At 45.0% G+C, this 19,476-nt stretch overlaps 1 protein-coding gene across 1 annotated transcript in view; it reads right to left on the bottom strand.

Moving 5' to 3' along the window:
- GALNTL6 (polypeptide N-acetylgalactosaminyltransferase like 6) overlaps window positions 1–19,476 on the bottom strand; it is a 1,542,469-nt gene that overhangs the window by 206,280 nt on the left and 1,316,713 nt on the right. The window lies entirely within an intron of this gene.

Raw genomic sequence — 19,476 nt, 5'->3', positions numbered from 1 at the left:
TTCTCTCAGTTTGCCCCACCCTCTTCTCCCCCTGCCATGTCCAAAGTTTGTTCTCTTATGTCTGAGTCTCTGTTCCTACCTGCCCTGCAAATAGGTTCATCAGTATCATCTTCCTAGATTCCACATATATGCAATACTTATATGAATTTTGTTTTTCTCTTTCTGATTTACTTCACTCTGAATTATAAGTTGTAGGTTCATCCACCTCACTAGAGCTGACTCCGATGTGTTCATTTTTATGGCTGAGTAATATTCCATCGTGTGTACATACTCCAGGCCCTTCATCCATTCACCTGTTGAGGGACACCCAGGCTGCTTCTAGGTCCTACCTATTGTAAATAGTGCTGCAGTGAACTTTGGGGTACATGTGTCTTTTTCAATTATGATTTTCTGACGGTATATGCCCAGTAGTGAGATTGCTGGTGACATGGTAGTTTTATTCCTAGTTTTTCAAATACTCTTCATACTGTTTTCCATAGTAGCTGTATCAATTTACATTCCCACCAACAGTGTTGCTATGTTTAATTCACTCTATGATGTTAGTTAAAATGAGATTATTAGGGCTATTCATATGACTTCAGATAAGAAAATAGTCTTTCTGTGGAACTTACTTGAATGTGTACTTTCTGGACATGTGTATATTTATTGGCACATGTGTCTTTTGAGGAGTTATTTCAGCCTCTCAGAATTATGGTTTATTTTTTGGACTCAGCACAGCTTGAAAAATTAGCTTTCTTTAACATAATTTCTCAGGAATCTTCATACTTTTGTTTAGCTTTCCATAACTTTTAGGGAATTTGTTTAATAAAATTGGAAAAAATATTCATCAGACAAATATGTGAGAGGAGCCAAGGAACAGTTTTCAGGATGAGTCTAGCTAAAAGTGTGGATAACAAGAAAGCAGAGATTAGAAGTCAGATATCTACTACTTAAGGGATATATCTATTATTATTCTCTGAAAAGACAAATAGTAGCAAATTGCTGAATTATGGTGAATAAATCTTCATTATTTATGGTATCCCGGTTCAGTTGTGAATAAATGTGCCTTGAGTGTATTTTCTTATTCTAGACACAAGAAGACTCTTCCTACTGTGGACCCCAGCCCTGTGCCCGTCTCCTGTCTGAGAACTGTTTTCATGTCTTCTTTGTGGTGATCAGCATATAGACAGCAGACCCTAGGGCCTGAGTGGCAGCGGGGCCCCAGGCTGCGGGGGAGGGGAGGCACAGCACAGGGTGTCTGGCGAATGCCGCTCGCTTGGCCCTCCTCTCTTCACCCGGCAGATACTCAGCGCCCCAGTCAGCAGGCACCGTGTGAAGCGGGCACCCAGCCAGCGGGACGAGTGGGCATGCTCTGCTACCGTCCTGTGGACGAGCCCCATCTCTCTCTGCTTTTCTGCCTCAAATACTGCTTTTCGGTGGGTGTGAGTTTCTCTCTCTCATCTCTCTCCTCCTGTGACTTTTCTCTTCTCGGTTCCCTCTGCTGAGTGTGTAGAGGGAAGACTCCGTGGAGACACAGAGTGGGCACCCTGTGGACATGGAGGGTTGAGCTGATACATCTGAGTTATTGAGAAGATGGGAGAGAGGCTGGGTCCCCCCTGAGGCAGCCTGTGAGTGACTGAGTGGGGAGGGTGCTTAGTCGGACGGGGGGCCCGAGCAGGGTCCGCGCCCCTGCGTGTGTGTGGAGAAGACCAGGTGTTCTCACCTGTCAGAGGAACAGAGCAGCCTGCCCCCAAATGCCCCGCTTTCCACACTGATGATGTTTGAAGTAAACTTACTCAGGAAGCGGCCAGTGCAAAACAGACACTCTGTTCTTTGTCCCCCTGAAAGCAGAGATAAATCTCCCCAGTGAAGAGTCCCCTCCCTGCACCTGCAGGGGAGAAGGCATCCTTTATCACCAGAGACAGGAAACCCAGGGCCCTTCAGGCTGTGTAAACAAACCGTGTGACTTGTTGCTAACTTTCCTCCCCAAGTCCGAACCCCTTCCTCATGTCAGTTCTTCCCACATTTATTGTTTCTTTGTTCAGAGGTATAAACGCTGGTGCTTGGCCACTTCTTTGAGTCTCATATTTTATGAGCTCCCATGCACACAAAATTAATTTCTTTTTCTCCTATTCATCTGTCTTGCTAAGTTGCTTCCATCCTGTCTGACTTTTTGCAACCCCATATACTGTAGCCCACCAGGCTTTTCTGTCCATGAGGTTTCCCAGGTAAGAATACTGGACCGGATTCCAGGGGTGGAACCCACGTCTCTTACATCTCCTGCACTGGTAGGCAGGCTTTTTACCACTAGTGCCACCTGGGAAGCCCATGTTAATCTATCTTATGTCAACTTACCGGTTAGAGCAGACATGCCTGGAGGAGGGGGCAGGTGGTAGGCAAATGGGAGCTGACCTTCAGAGGACCAGAATACAGGGGTGGTCATGCTGTAGGTAAAGGAGTCTTCTGAGGTTTGGGGCTGGACAGAGGGGTCAGTTAGAGTTGGAATCTGGGTCTCCAGGATAAGAGCTTAGCAAGAACTTTGACCCTCTGAGATGCACTCCCAGAGAGGCATGACAGCTGGGGACACCAGCAATGGGTCCTGTGGGGGAAAAAGCCTCTTTTCCAAAGATCCATTGCATTCAATGTGAATCCATTGGAAGTTTGTGGGAAAAATTAAAAACTCAGATGACCCCGCTCCCCATCATGCCTTTCCCTGTTATCAGGATGTCATCCTGAGTCTACGTGCTGTGCTAAGTCACTCAGTCATGTCCGACTCTGTGGGACCCCATGGACTGTAGCCCACCAGGCTCCTCTGTCCATGGGATTCTTCAGGCAAGAATACTGGGGTGGGTTGCCATTCCCTTCTCTGGGGGATCTTCCCGACCCAGGAATCGAACCTGCACGTCTCTTATGTCTCCTGCATTGGCAGGTGGGTTCCTTACCACTCAGCACCACCTGAGTCTATGGGAACTCAAGTAGAATTGTGTCCTGCTGTTGTGTGAAAATTGTATAAATATTATGTTGAATTGGTTCATAGTGCTTTTCAGGTCTACTATATCCTTCTACTTTTCTGTCTATTCATTCTATTAAGTTTTGAGTTTAATATTGAAACTCCAACTAAAAATCTTAATTTATCTACTTAAAAAAGTAATTGTAATATATAGTGGAACTATATGTCACTTTATTCTGTGTTTTCCAAGTCTCCTGTAAATTTGTTAATCATACTTTCATAATTACAAAAAATTTAAAAATAATGTAAGATGCCATCCTGGACCTGATGTGGAATTTGATCTTTTGCAAAACATTTATTTGTATTTATTTATTTGGCTCCTCTGGGTCTTAGCTGTGGCATGCAGGGTGTTTGCTGCTACATCCAGAGTCTTTGTTGTGGCCTGTGGGATCTAGTTCCCAGACCAGGGATTGAACCCAGGCCCTCTGCATTGGGAGCTTGGGGTCTTAACTGCTGGACCACCAGGGAAGTCCTGAATTTGATTTTTGAATGGACTGAGTTTGCATTGAGAATTTACTGAGAATTTACCTGTCAGGGACCATGACCTGGATCAGAAGGAATCTAGGTAGCAAGATCAGAGCTCACTCCCCTACCAGGACCTTGGATCCAGAAAGAGGGCCTGCTGGGCTTTGCTCAGCTGGACAGGTGGTCCTGGACCGACAGGATGTGCCCCTGGAGGCTGCACACGTCCTGGGAGTCAGGTGCTGGGTTTGCGTTATCCCCACGCAGTGGTGATGGGGGCTTCTGAGACTGCAGTCTCTTCTTTCGTCCTCTTTCCTGGGGCTGCCCTCCTGTGGCTGAGGGTTCGGGGCCCAGGGAGGGGCCACAGGATGGGTATTTTTGTGGATGGAGCAGGACACTCGGGTTTCAGTTCAGCTTGCATGTGCCCATGGTGGTGGAGGTACAGGCAGAACACGCGGGTGGAGATGGGGTTGGCCCAGGGCTGCTGTGTTCCACGTCCTCCTCCAGCCGTCACGTCTGCAGAGCTTTCAGGAGGAACTCCACCTGCAGACCTGGCCTTCCTGGGGACACGAAGGTGTATTTACCAATGTGGGAGCACAGAATAAACCTGGATTGTTTGCTGGTTGGATTTATAACTTGTAAGGGTCTGTACAGCACTGGCCTTCATCTGCACTCTGACTGCAGGGCCTGCGAGTGTGGGAGGCAGGCCACCCGCTTTCCCTGGAAAGGATGCTCTGTCCGCACCTCCCCTCTCCGAACCTTGAGTTCAGTAGCAGGGACAGGCAGTGGCATTTGTGTGCATTTGGGCGTTCACTGTATGTTTGAAACCTGTTCCATGTGCTAGAGTTACTGTCTATGAAGTGACTGTTGTTGCTTTATAAAGATCAGTCCTTGGAGGGCAGTAGGCCAAAGGAGAACCCTTGGCTGGGCTGAGTCTTTTGGAGCCTTTACAGGTGGTGGGAAATGACGCCTGCTCCCAGCCCCACACTGCCCCCTCTTTTGCGCATTACTTGAGCTCTGCCCGGGTTTTCTTATGGGCACAGTCCTTGCCCCCACTGCTGGTCTGGGCTCACTCCCCTTCAGACTGGCTTCCTATCCTGTGGTTTGCTGCGTTGTCGCCTCTTTCTCTTATGCTTCTGATCCATTGCTCTTCACTCGCTCTCTCCCTTTGGGTACCACGCCTTGGGTGCATTTTTCTCCCCATCCACTGTGGCCAGGACCCTCGGGCCTTGGCCTTGAGCATCTCCTGTTCCCAGCTCTGGCTCCCTGGACTCCACGGAAGGTCCAGGCCAGACTCCTGGACCTTCCCATCATCCCCACTGATGGGAGAGCAGCCAAAAATGAGGAGGAAAGCAAGGCAGCACAACATCCTGGTGTGGCCCATGTCCCTCACCAGGGGAGGGTTGGGCTGGGAGGGGCCCTCAAATCACTCTGGAGTCAGAAGCTGCAGCCTGGAGACTCTGGGTCTCCAGCCCCAGCAGCACAGAGCTGTCGAGACAGACGGCTGGGGCTGCTGCCTCTCTGTGACCTTTCTCCCTCAAGAGCTCACTTTGTCCAGGGTTTTTTTTGGGGGCACGTCGAGAAATGAAAGCAGACATCCTTTTCTCCTTAACATATTTCCAGATGGATATACCCCAAGAAGTAGTAGTAGCCAAGAGAAAGAACAAAAGGAAAAGAAACTGCTTAATTGTTGCTTTGAAGGAGGGAATGCTGCTTTGGCTAAAGTGTTTCCTCAGGGGATGTGGTCTCATTGTAGGTACTGCTCCCGGACCCCAAGTAGATAATCAGGATGCATGCAAAGACGGGTGACTTCAGTCACTGGGAAGCTAGTGAAAGTATGTGACTTTGCTAGTGTCACTCATCTCTACTCACATCAAGGGGGTATGTGCACTACTCTTTTATTCTATTCTGTCTATTTTTGCTCTAACTTTGTTAGAAGATTGAGATGGGGAATTCATCATCTCTGATTCAGTTCTTTCTTCTGAAGTCTCTTTTCAGTCATATATGTGACTCATTTTTGAGCACAGCCTCACTGCTGTGGATTGAATTTTGGCATCCTCCAAAATTCAAATGTCGAAACCCAACCCCCAGTATGATGGTGTTTGGAGGTGAGGCCTTTGGAGGTGGTGAGGTCATAAGTGTGCAGTGTGTATGAATGGGACTAGTGCCCTTATGAAAAAGGCAGCAGAGCACTCATTCACCCTTCCCCCAGGTGAAGACGCAGCAAGAAGATGGCCGTCTGTAAGCCAGGAAGTGAGTCCTCAGCAGACATCTGGTCTTGGCAGCCTTTAGAACTGTGAGGGATATGTTTCTATTGTTTATAAGCCACCCTGTCTACGATGTTTTCTTACAGCAGCCCAAACAGACTCAGACACTCACCTACTGCTACACAATCTGGAATGAAAACCAACCCCCTCAGAAGACCTCAGTATAGTCTCAAAGATAGGCTTTATATCTTTCCTATTCTAACTATTCATATGTATTCACTTTGAAAAATAATTTGAGGTGATTTACAGGCAAATTTAGCTTATAAACAATCAAATTTATGACAGTAGAATTCACATTATAAAAGCTAATAGTTGTATAATGATAATGTGATAATGAGTATATATATGATCTGCTGCTTAGTAACTCAGTTGTGTCCAAACCTTTCCACACTTGTGGACTGTAGCCCACCAGGGTCCTCTGTCCATTGAATTCTCTAGGCAAGAATACTGGAGTGGGTAGCCCTTTCCTTCTCCAGGGGATCTTCCTGACCCAGGGATCAAACCCAGGGCTCCTGCACTGCAGGCAGATTCTTTACCATCTGAGCACCAGGGAAGCCCGAGTACATACACACTCATACACTCATACTCACACTCACACACACACACACACACACACACACACACACACAATCCATGGTAGCCAAGGAATTACATCTCTGCAGCAGAGAGCTTCAGGACAGAAGATTTAAGTTGCCCACTTTCCAGCCCTTTGGTCAGGTCACAGACCTGTCCTCTGAACTCTGCTCACGTCAGGCATCATTGCAAGACCATCAGTCCACTGCCCACTGAGTCCCTGGTGAAGACTCTAGTTTTCATCATTTCTTTCACTATAAACACTCAAAGCTTCATCTCAACAGTGCATGTGAGGTTTATTTTTCTTCACTAGACTTCAGATCTATGCATGTTCCCCAATCTGTGATGCTTGTCTACCCTGCAGTTCTAGGACCATGACCCCTACCAAGTCCATGGCCCCCTCCAGCCCTTCTCTCCAGTGGCCTCCAGGCAGTAGTTCTCTTACTGCCCCCTGCTACCCTAGGTTCCAACTGGCATCTGGAACTTTGACAGCCTTGTTCTCTTAAAGCATCTCAATGCTTGTTAGAAATAGATGTGACTGGAAGGATCGATATCATTACCTTATTATGAACCAGCCTCCTGTGGGAGATGCTTCTTTCCCTGGATTGTGGTTTTTCAAATGATTTTCATAATCATTCATAATGTAAAGGATTCCAGGAAGGCCTTCCACTCCCAGATGTATTTTTTTTTTTGAACATGATTTTTATCAGCTCTCTTCTATGTGCAGAATAAAGACCTTCTGAAGTCCGGTCTCAACCACAATTTATTTATTTCTTTTTATCTGCTACCACACCCCTGTAAGTATTGCCTCTCTGCTCAGACTAGTCTGGGGTTGATGTCCTCCAAATATCTGTGCTGCAAAATTTTCCTTGACTGTTTCCCACTTCTGAAAAACTGTCACCTCTTCTTCAAGCACACACAGCCCTCCCTGCTGTACCACACATTCTCCTGAACTTAAATATTTATTGCATTCATTGAATAAATATTTATTAGGCACCTATCATGGGTAGGTACTAGATTCCAGTGATGAAGAAATTGAATGAAACAGTCCTCCCTGCCCTCATTCTAGTATCAGGGTTAGCAGTGATAAGAAGTAGGGAAAAAAGGACTTGTCAACTTGGGAAGGGAAGGAAATAGGAATGCAAAGTGGAAGCCTCAGGTGAGAAAATGAAGCTAGAAGCACCCAGGTCTTGGGTCTATATTCCTGTTCACTGTGAAGGCAAGAGGAAGTTGGGTGAATGGTGGAGGCTGTTAATTCTCCTGGCTCTGGTGCAGCGTCCTCACAGGTAGAGTAAATGTTGCTGAACCTAGGATTCTAGGAAAGGGGGACGTTCATAGAGGTTCCTCCTTAGCTGAATGCTCTGTGTGTGTGTATGTTAGTCACTCAGTCGTGTCTGACTTTTTGCAACCCCATGGACTGTAGCTCACCAGGCTCCTTTGTCCATGGAATTCTCCAGGAAAGAATACTGGAGTGGGTTGCCATTTCCTTCCCCAGGGGATCTTCCCAACCCAGGGATTGAACCCAGGTCTCCTGCATGGCAGGCAAATTCTTTACCATCTGAGCCACCAAGGAAGCCCTAGTTGAATGCTGGCAGAACCAGAAAGGGGAATAGGGAACCAGAAATAGGAGATCTGGACTTCATGTGATTAGATCATGAGCACAGAGCCCATAAGTGTCCAGAGAAGGGGAGATTGTAGGTAGAATCAAGTCACACATCAGGGTTGGGGCAAGAAAGCAGAAATTCGTCATCATAATGAAACAGAAAGATGGATTCAGGACTCCAGTTTGAGAAGCTGAGCAAAGTGGTTAGTGGTTGAAAGAACAGGCAGATGAACAGCAAAAGGCAACAGTCCAAGTCTGTGTGCTCCTCAATTCTTCAGTACATTGGAAGCCGGTGCTATGTTTTAAGCCATGCAGGTTTATCGGCCACTTTATGGCCCTGGAGGTTGAGAGTTGGTTGGCCGATTTGCCCAAAGGTGCTTGAAATGAGGAATTCAGTCTGCAGCCTGGCTATGGTGGGACTAACCAACCTGCAAGACCAGGGGTGAGAGTCAGAGTCCAAGGATTAAGAGGAGATAATACCAAGGAAACTCACAGTGAGGATGTTTCTGAGCTCCACTGGGGCCGTGGTCCTGAGTGACTGCTGAACAGGGACAAGAATCCATCTCAGGCTAGAGGAATGGGTGCCATCTCCTTTCAAAACTGTAAAGTCTACCTGGTCTCCTGTGACTTGGCAGACTCCTCTGCCACATTGTGTCCGACTTTTCACAATCCAATGGATTAAAGCACTCCAGGCTCCCCTGTCCCTCACCATCTCCTGGAGTTTGCTCAGGTTCGTGTCCATTGAGTCAGTGATGCCATCCAACCATCTCACTCATCCTCTGTCATTCTCTTCTTCCCTCAATCCTTCCCAGCATCAAGGTCTTTTCCAATGGTCATCTCTTCACATCAGATGGCCAAAATATTGGAGCTTCAGCATCTGTCCTTCCAATGAGTATTTTGGGTTGATTTCCTTTAAGATTGACTGATTTGATCTCCTTGCAGTCTAAGGGAATCTCAAGAGTCTTCTCCAGCAACACAGTTCAAAAGCATCAATTCTTCGGTGCCCTGCCATCTTTATTGTGCGGCTCTCACATCCGTACGTGACTACTGCAAAGACCATAGCCTTGACTAGACAGACAGTTGTCAGCAAAGTGATGTCTTTGCTTTTTAACTCACAGGCTAGGTTTGTCCTAGCTTTCCTGCCAAGAAGCGGTTGTCTAATCTCATGGCTGCAGTCCTGTGACTGAGTGACCCTAAGGGTAGTCATGCAGAAACAGGTAAGGGTTCAGCTTGTGGTCAGAGATCAGAAAGAGGGCCTCAAAGCTGGAGGCCCTCAGGAACCTGGAGACTCCAGGGAGCAGGACGCAGGGAAGAACACGGGGGTGTCACAGACTGAGGGGAGGCAGGGACTGTTAATTCAGGAGTCTAATTTTATTCTGGTTGCTGGAAGAGAGAAAAAAATCATAGGGAACATCTTGCTTGGATAAAGGTCACTCCCCCAGGGAAGGAGAAAGAAATAGTCCTTTCTGGTGAACAGATCCCGACAAGGGAAACGTTCTCAGGAGCCCTTGGTGTGAATTTGTATCAGATGGCTATGCTCTCCAAGACCTAGCACTGGGGCAGCAGAGACCCCAGAGAAGGGGCAATGGGGAGCGATCTTCAGGGGCACAGATGGACCATTAGCAGGTTTGCTTTGCCACACCCCTGCCCATGTTACAGCCTTTCGCTTTCCATTATAAAACTCTCCTGTGGGGTTTCATTTGGGGCCTTGAGGGACATTGATTTCATTCAATGTTTTGATTAAGTTTTTAAGACCCCGAGTCATTTCTATTTTTTTATTGTCACCCTCTGTAGAGTAGGACACCATTTAGAAATTTGACAGTATTTTTCCTGTCCTTTTGCGGTTGTCAAATATTGAATTAGGTCTCATTATAAACGGAGTAGAAGCTGTCGTGGTTGACATTTTCCTTCATTAGGAAGATACTGAAAGCCGACATTTTCAACCTATCATCTCCAGTCAGTCTGCAGATAAGACACGGTGTGGGAACAAGGCCGTCTGCCTCCTTTCCTGCTGTCATTACAGACTCACCGGGAATCATTCATTGATAAAGTGGCTTCACGTAATGGGTCTCTTCCAGAGAGAGGAAGCAAAAAGTATCCATTAACTCTAGGATTTAAAGTCTGAATGAATGAAAGAAGGCATTGATTTGACTCCTGTGAGATTATTGATTAACTCAGATTTGAAACCTGAATGAATGAAGAGAAGACATTGATTTGAATCCTGGTTTTGCCCCTCAAGAGTTAGTTAATTTCTTTGGTTCTCTCTTTATTTGCAAAATTTAAAAAGCAACAGTAACTCCTTTCCCGATACCAAAGGATTATTTGGGGAGTTAGGGAATCAATTAGATGATGTAGTGAAGTGCTTTACAAACGTTAGGTTTTGCTTTACCTATTACATAGGCTTGATGAGATAGGTTATTTGGTTTTTGATTAATTGAAGGATTCTGGAATCATTCAAAGGTCGGGTGAGAACTGTGGTTGAGGTTTGGGGGAGGTAGAGTCCTGTTTCACTCCCACAGACCTCATCCATAGACTAAGTTGATGAACATATTTTATTTTTTTACAAAAAATTGGAATATAATTGCTTTACAATGTTGCATTGGTTTCTGCCTACAACATCATGAATCAGCCATAGGTATGCATATATCCCTTCCCTCTGGGGCCTCCTCCCGCCTCCACACCTGCCACCCCTCTCAGTCATCGCAGAGCACCGCGCTGAGCTCCTTCTGCTACACTGTAGGTCCCCGCTAGCTGTGTGTTTTACACTTGGTGGTGCGTATATGTCAGTGCTACCCTCTCCATTCATCCCCCTCTCTCCTTCCCACTCTGTGTCCACAGGTCCAGATGAATATACTTTCTAACCCAATCCCTTCCAAAGTTTGTGACTACTGTTTCAAAACCCTGATCACAGGGAATTATATGTTTAAAGATTGAGGCCAAGGCAGCTAATGCTGTGGTAGTTTATATGTGTTAATATCCCTGGCTGGCTCAAATGGTAAAAATCCACCTGTGATGCAAGAAACCAGGTTTGATCCCTGGGTCAGGAAGATCCCCTGGAGAAGGGAATGGCATCCCACTCCAGTATTCTTGCCTTGAAAATTCCATGAACAGAGGAGTGTGAAGGCCACAGTCCATGGGGTTGCAAGGAGTCAGATACAACTGACCAACTAACACTTTGTATGTATTAATAGCATTTTGGTTTTTGAAGAAAAGGGGGGCAAAGTTTGGAAGCAATTGCTTGAAGGTCACAGCAAAACCCATGAGGTATATTGACTTAGGTTGAGAAGTAGAATATGAACAAAGTTCTCCCCCCTACCAGACAGATACTCCATGGTTTACAGGTAAGCCAAGGTGCTGGACTGTGAAAAACAAAGGAGGTGAACAATGCTCAGTGCAACTCAAAGGTGAAAGTACAGGGACACAGCCACTTGTCCTTCTTGCTTTCTGTGCTACATTAAATCCAATCTCCTTTTCCACAAGGGGAGCCAACTGCATTTCTTGTTGTTTTTCAGGTGCTAAATTGTGTCCGGCTCATTGTGACCCCATGGACTGCATGCAGCACGCCAGGCTTCCCTGTCCTTCATGATCCCCCAGACTTTACTCAAACTCATGTCCATTGAGTCAGTGATGCCATCCAACCATCTCATCCTCTGCCACCACCTTCTCCTCCTGCCTTCAGTCTTTCCCAGCATCAGAGTCTTTTCCAGTGAGTCAGCTCTTTACATCAGGTGGCCAAAGTATTGGAGCTTCAGCTTCAGCATCAGTCCTTCCAGTGAATATTTGTTGATTTCATTGGAAGGGTTGATTTCCTTTAGGATTAACTGGTTTGATCTCCTTGCTTTCCAAGGGACTCTCAAGAGTCTTCACCAACACCACAGTTCAAAAGCATCAATTCTTCGGCGCTCAGCCTTCTTTATGGTCCATTTCTCACATGTGTACATGACTACTGGAAAAACCATAGCTTTGGCTATAGGGACCTTTGCCAGCAAAGTGACGTCTCTGCTTTTTAATATGCTCTCTGAGTTTGTCATAGCTTTTCCTTCAAGGAAGACTAATGTTGATTAAATTCAGGATGACCAATATTGGGTCAAAACTCACTTGGAAAGAGTTTTGAGTAAAAGCGAGTGCTCTCAAATTCTAAGCTAAGGTACAGCTCAGTTCCCCCTGGGATTGACCCAAGTGTGATATTAACATTTTGAATGTCAGTCAATGTAATCAGTAAGGTGCCAATGACAGCTAGTTCCTTCTGGGCACCTAGCAATTCAACTGCAGTCTGTTGTTCTCTTCTTGGCTGCAGAAATAAGGCAAAGCTCCCGTGCCCACCAAGGAGAAAGAGCCCCTCTTGCTCTCTGACAGTTAGCCCAAGCTTGGGCCCATGTCCTTCTGAGGAGACAGTCAGCCAGATCTCACCCCACGCACACCCCTCCACTGGGCACCCCTGTGACACCACAGTCCATCTGGGTGAGGTGACCTGCAGGGATTTTGTTTAACTCAGTGTGTTGAGCACATCTGGAGAAAAGACTTGTGAGAGGATTGGTGATGGTTAGTACTGCTGTCAGCTTGGTGGTGGTCATTTATCTGCTCGCAGTGCTATTTGAGCAAGAAGTGATTGTCTTCTCTGAAAATGCTTTCTTCTATTTGATTACTTCTTAAACACTGGAGTATAAACCTTCTCTGAGTGGAAAGGGAGGTGGAAATTTCCACGGGCTAGTGGTAACCCTTACATCTGGGTTCTTATTCCGATTTCTTATAAACTTTAGAAAATGACCTCTTGAGCCCGAGTTACCTCATTTGTAAAAATGCAGACAGTATCATTTATTAGACTTAGACTTGAGATAAGGATTAAGTGAATTAGCAATGGAGGGAGATTCCCTCCCTAGCGTCTGATGCATAGAAATAGGCATTTAAAGATGTATTTATTTGCTATTTATTTATTTAACTGCGCCGAGTCTTGGCTGTGGCATGCAGGATCTTTAGTTGCGGCGTGTGGGGTATAGTTCCTTGACCGGGGATGGAACTTAGGCCCCCTGCATTGGGAACGTGGAGTGCACCAGGGAGGTTCCTTAATATGCATTTAAGAACTCTAAATTTTCTCCTCACGGTGGTAGTGTGGATGAAAGAAAGAAGTGCAGACTGGGGAGTCCATAAGCCCAGATTATAGTAATAAATGCTAAATTGATCAGTTGTGACACTGGAAGAGTCGCATCGACTCTCTAGTCTGGATTTCTTGTATAAAAACAAGAGGTGTTCTTTTTGATGATGGCCATTCTGACAGGTGTGAAGTGATATCTCACTGTGGTTTTGATTTGCATTTCTCTGTTAATTAGCCATGTTGAGCATCTTTTCATCTGCCTGTTGGGCATCTGCATTTCCTCTTTGAAAAATTGTCTATTCAGTTCTCCTGCCCATATTTAATTGGGTTGATTGTTTGTTTTGATGTTGAGTTGTATGAGCTGTTTATGTATGTTGGATATTAATCCCTTATTGCCATATCATTTGCAAATATTTTCTCCTTTTCAGTAGGTTGTCTTTTCATTCTGTTGATGGTTTCCTTTGCTGTGCAAAAGGTTTTAAGTTTAATTTGGTCTCATTTAAAAAGTTTTTGCTTTTATTTCTTTTGCTTTGGGAGTTGTATTCAAAGAAACATTGCTGTGATTTGTAGCAAAGAATGTTCTGCTTATGTTTCCCTCTAGGAATTTTATGGTTTCTGGTCCTATATTTAATCCAATCTTTAACACATTTTGAGTTTACATATGTTGGTGAGGATGTGGAAAAAAGAAAACCCTTGTACTCTGTTGGTGGGAATGTAAATTGGTGCAGACACTGCAGAAAACAGTATGGAATTCTCTCCAAAAACTAAAAATAGAACTTTCATATGCTCTAGCAACCCATTTCTAAGTATATATCCAACCCCCACCCCCACCCACCCCGCTAAATGCTAGTTTGAAAAGATATATGCACCCTGGTGTTCACAGCAGCATCATTTATAATCACCAAGATGTGGAAGCAACCTGAGTACCCATCAGCAGATGAATGGGTAAAGACGATGGGGTACATCACACAATGGAATATTACTCAGCCATAGAAAGAATGAAATTTTGCCATTTGTAGCATCCTGGATGGACTTGGAGGATATTACGATAAACCAGAAACAGACAAATACCATATGGTATCACCCATGTACAGACTCTAAAAACTACAACTAGCAAATGAATATGACAGGAAAGAAGCAGACTTACAGACACAGAGACCCAACTAGTGTTTACCAGGGGGGAGAAGGGAAGGGAGGAGGGGCAGTACAGGGGCAGGAGAGTAAGAGGTATGGACTGGTGGGTGTAAATTAAGCCACAAGGGTATGTTGAACAACGTGGGAAATCTAGCCAATATTTTATAATAACTGTAAATGGAGTATAACCTTTAAAACCTGCATCACTATATTGTACACCCATAACTTAAAATCCCATGGATGGAAGAGCCTGGTGGGCTGCAGTCCATGGGATCGCTAAGAGTCAGACACGACTGAGCAACTTCACTTTGACTTTTCACTTTCATGCATTGGAGAAGGAAATGGCAACCCACTCCAGTGTTCTTGCCTGGAGAATCCCAGGGACGGTGGAGCCTAGTGGGCTGCCGTCTATGGGGTTGCACAGAGTCAGAAATGACTGAAGTGACTTAGCAGCAGCAGCAACTTATACAAAGAATCTGCCTACAATGCTAGAGACCTGGGTTTGATCCTTGGGTGAGGAAGATCCCCTGGAGAAGGAAATGGCAACCCACTCCAGTATTCTTGCCTGGGAAATCCCATGGACAGAGGAGCCTAGTGGGCTACAGTCTATGATGTCACAAAGAGTTGGACATGATTAAGCACACACACAAGATGAGAATATACTTCAATTTAAAAAAATAAAGACTTGACAGAATACAATAAAATTATATAAAGCAATTATACTTCAATTAAAAATAAATTAATTTAAAAAATTCAAGACAAACAAAAATAAATAAAATAAGAAGACTTTCCTGGTGGCTCAGTGGTGTCGGCCTACAATGCAGGAAATGTGGATTCAATCCCTGTGTATGGAAGATCCCCTGGAGAAGGAAATGGCACCCCACTCCAGTATTCTTGCCTGAAGAATCCCATGGACAGAGGAGCCTGGCGGCCTATAGTCCATGGGGTCTCAAGCAGTCAGACACAACTTAGTGACTAAACAACAGCAAATGTACTTCAGTGAAAAAAAATAAGACAAGAGCTAGTACTGTCTCTAAGGTTTCTTCTAGCTTGGTGGACTCATGATTACTGGCACTTTGTGTGCATGTGTGTGTGAATCAATTGCGAAGTTAAATTTAGCACAAGAATGTCTTTGTTACCCAAGGGGTACTACCTTTCACGTGGTGTTTGCATCCGTACTTCATGGCACTCCTGTATGGGAAAGGTAGTCAGTGAGTTCCCAGGGATCTGCTCTCTGTCCCTTGGAAGAACAGACGGAGACCCTGGTGGTCTTTAGAAGTCTCTCTACTCCCATGTCAGAGGGTTACAGCTCCCTTTAATTGTGAGGAGAATCTTATCCCTTTGAGCATGCCCTGAGCTTCCCAGCTCTGGGCTGCAGGACCAGCTCGTGAGGATCTGTGTTTGGTGCTTACACCCCAGGGGATCTGCGGTATTTGAAGTGCCAACCTTGAGGTCCCTACCAACGAGTCATGGCCTTTGCTGTTTGTGTCCTGAAGTATCTCTAAGCCAGGTGGCTGGTGGAGGAGGTACTGATTTCAAATTGATGTGTTTGCGGACATAGGGACTTTTGAGAGAATAAATGGACATTTGTATCCTGGGGACTTCCCCAGTGGCTCAGTGGTAAAGAATCCACCTGCAGTGCAGGAGATATCGGTTTGATCTCTGGGTTGGAAAGATCTCCTGGAGAAGGACATGCAACCTACTCCAGTATTCTCGACTGGAAAGCCCATTGCCTGGGGTTGCAAAAGAGTTGGACTTGACGGGGTGACTCAACAGCAACAACATCAGTCCTGTGAAGCTTTTTTACTCCCAGGGACAGATACTGTAATTTTAAAAATTTTAGAAATTAGTGGTATGTAAAGATGGAAAATAGAGAACGTCAGTCCCGGCTAATGATGGGGTACAAGAAATACATTTACAATGTTCAAAACTCTTTGTTTCAGAAGCCTCTGGGGAATTGTTGGAGATCTGTCTGTAGAAGACTGGCAGAGTAAAAGTAATTGCTCTAAAACTGAAAGACAGAATAGAGGTGGATTCTGAAATACACAGCAAAACTGCAAAATTGAATGGACTCTGAGCTGACTGTGAGTGCTTACTCCAAGGAAGCATGATCTCAGGAAACCAGTGTGGATTTCCTAGAAATTAACTTTGTTCTTATGGTCGACAGACTCATATATTAGGGCCCGAGTACCTGACACATTAGGGGATGCAAAAAGACAACTCATTGGAAAAGACCCTGATGCTGGAAAAGAGTGAAGGCAAAAGGGGAAGGGGCTGACAGAGGGTGAGGTGATTGGATGGCATCACTGACTCAATGGACATGAGTTTGAGTAAACTCTGGGAGACAGTGGAGGACAGAGGAGCCTGGCGTGCTGACGTCCTTGGGGTCACAAAGAGTCGGACATGACTGAGTGACTGATCAACAACAAAGTTTACTCAGAGAAACTGGATATATGACCTGTCCTTACTATCTTGCTTAAAATTATTTTGGTATTTAGAATGGACGGTAAATGTGTTCCCAGAAACAATTCTGTGATTCAGTTCAGTTCAGTCGCTCAGTCGTGTCGGACTCTTTGCGACCCCATGAAATGCAGCACGCCAGGCCTCCCTGTCCATCACCAACTCCTGGAGTTCACTGAGACTCATGTCCATCGAGTCAGTGATGCCATCCAGCCATCTCATCCTGTGTTGTCCCCTTCTCCTCCTGCCCCCAATCCCTCCCAGCATCAGAGTCTTTTCCAATGAGTTAACTCATTATCTTATAATATATTGCAAAGAGTTGGACATGACGTAGCAACTGAACAACAAGAACAACATTGTCCTAATTCTGTGTATATGATTTTGATTCCGATTTCTTTTCTGAAACCTTGCTTCATGAGAGATTAGCCACAGCCCTTGGGAGCAATAAACATCCTGCATTGCAAACCTCCTTTTGCCATCTCACAGAATCTCCATAAATCTCGGTTGCAGTGAAGGCATCTCTTATTTTATCTATGAAGTGACTATTTCAAGAACATTTTTACAGCAGTCATCATTATTAGTCCTTTGTCCAATTCCCCCAGTTAGGAGAAGAAGAAATTAATATGCAATGTTGATATTTCTATTTTGCATTTAGGGCTTCCCTAGTGAATCAGTGGAAAAGAATCTGCCTGCTAATGCAAGAGACATGGGTTCAATCCTTGGGTCAAGACGATCCCTTGGAGGAGGAAATGTCAGTCGACTCCAGTATTCTTGCCTGGGAAATCCCATGGACAGAGGAGCCTGGCGGGCTACAGTCCACAGGGTCCCGAAAGAATGAGACAAAAATTAGCCACCGAACAGCAACAAGAATCACCTGACGTATTGGGTGGAATATTTTACATCATCCTTGTGAACAGGTTGGAGAAATATGAGTTTATAAAAACAGAGCATTTACATGAATCAGCATGAACTTTCAAGGATTCTGGAGGACTGGGAAGATATGAAGATAAAATTGGAGATATTTTGCCTGGAGATGAAAACAGTTTCTTTTTTCCCCCTTTGGAGGGCTAGGCATGAATGGTTGTTCAGTTGCTCAGTCGTGTCCAACTCTTTGCGACCCCATGGACTGGAGTACACCAGGCTCCCCATTCCTTCCCCATCTCCTGGAGCTTGCTCAAACTCATGTCCATCAAGTCAGTGATGCCATCCAACCATCTTGTCCTCTGTTGTTCCTTTCTCCTCCTGCCTTCAATCTTTTTCCTGCATCAGGGTCTTTTCCAGTGAATCTGCTCTTTGCATCAGATGGCCAAAGTATTGGAGCTTCAGCATCAGTCCTTCCAGGGCATATTCAGAGTTGACTTCTTTAGGATTGATTGCTTTGATCTCCTTGCAGTCCAAAGGGACTCTCAAGAGTCTTCTCCAACACCACAGTTCAAAAGCATCAATTCTTCAGCTCTCAGCATTCGTTATGGTCCAACTCTCACACCCACACATGACGACTGGAAAAACCATAGCTTTGACTGTATGGACCTTTGCAGGCAAAGTAATGAAAACAGTATGAACAGGCATGAATGGTAGCTGTTTGCAAATATTTGTTTAACAGGTATGTCACTGGAGAGGAATTAGACGTTTCCTATGTCTCAAGTGGGACAGTTTTGGCTGAGGGAGGCAGATTTTTCTTAATCCAAGGGAAAAGTTTTGTGTCAATCAGTCTAATGGAAGGGACAGGCTTTTGAGGTAGTCAATATGACTTCTTTGATGAGTTCAAAAAGAGGCTGGTGTTCTGTTTGGGACATTGTCTAGAGCTGCATGCAATAAAGGTACGTTGGATAAAACAATTTCTTCTGGTCCTTTCTAAACCTTTAGATGCTGAGATATCTGAGATATTGAATAAATGTTAGAGGTCAGAAAGCAGATGGATGTCTTTCCCTTTGTCACCACGACTAAAGGAGTATATTATGTTCTGTCGCAAGAAACGGCTTCAATTCCTAAGTCCCTGCATTAGAGATAAGCCAGGAATGAGGAAATCTGCTAAAAGCCATGATAGCAAGAATTACCTAAGAGCTAAGAGCATTATGTCTTGATGTAAGCCACCAGGGAAGGAAAATATTTCATTTGTTTAAAAAGACAACAATATTTATCAAATATGTCCAATCTAATCAGAATTGTGACTGACAGATAATTTAAACTGTGAATATTGCATTGTCCTCATATTCTAGGAGCAGTTTGTCTGAAAACTAGATCACTTTTTCTAATATAAATAATTTTTTCCCCCTTAGAGCTCAAAGTTATCCATGAGTTTTCCTTTTCCTTCCTAGTTAGATTGTAGAAGTTCTTGAGTCTCAGTTTAGAGAGTTGATAGATTTTGAACTCTTCTGACTGCATCAGTTCAGTTCAGTTCAGTTGCTCAGTTGTGTCCGACTCTTTGTGACCCCATGGATTGCAGCACGCCAGGCCTCCCTGTCCATAACCAATTCCCAGAGTTCACTCAAACTCACGTCCATCGAGTCAGTGATGCCATCCAGCCATCTCATCCTCTGTCGTCCCCTTTTCCTCCTGCCCCCAGTCCCTGCCAGCATCAGAGTCTTTTCTAATGAGTCAACTCTTTGCATGAGGTAGCCAAAGTATTGGAGTTTCAGCTTTAGCATCAGTCCTGCCAAAGAACACCCAGGACTCCTCTCCTTTACAATGGACTGGTTGGATCTCCTTGCAGTCCAAGGGACTCTCAAGAGTCTTCTCAAACACCACAGTTCAAAAGCATCAATTCTTCAGTGCTCAGCTTTCTTCACAGTCCACCGCTCACATCCATACGTGACCACTGGGAAAAACCTTGACTAGATGGACTTTTGTTGGCAAAGTAATGTCACTGTTTTTCAATATGCTATCTAGGTTGGTC

This window comes from Bos taurus, chromosome 8 (assembly GCF_002263795.3).
Source record: "Bos taurus isolate L1 Dominette 01449 registration number 42190680 breed Hereford chromosome 8, ARS-UCD2.0, whole genome shotgun sequence".
Lineage (NCBI taxonomy): Eukaryota > Metazoa > Chordata > Mammalia > Artiodactyla > Bovidae > Bos > Bos taurus.
Note: the sequence above shows the minus strand (reverse complement) of the source record. Positions and strands in the feature narration are given on the sequence as shown.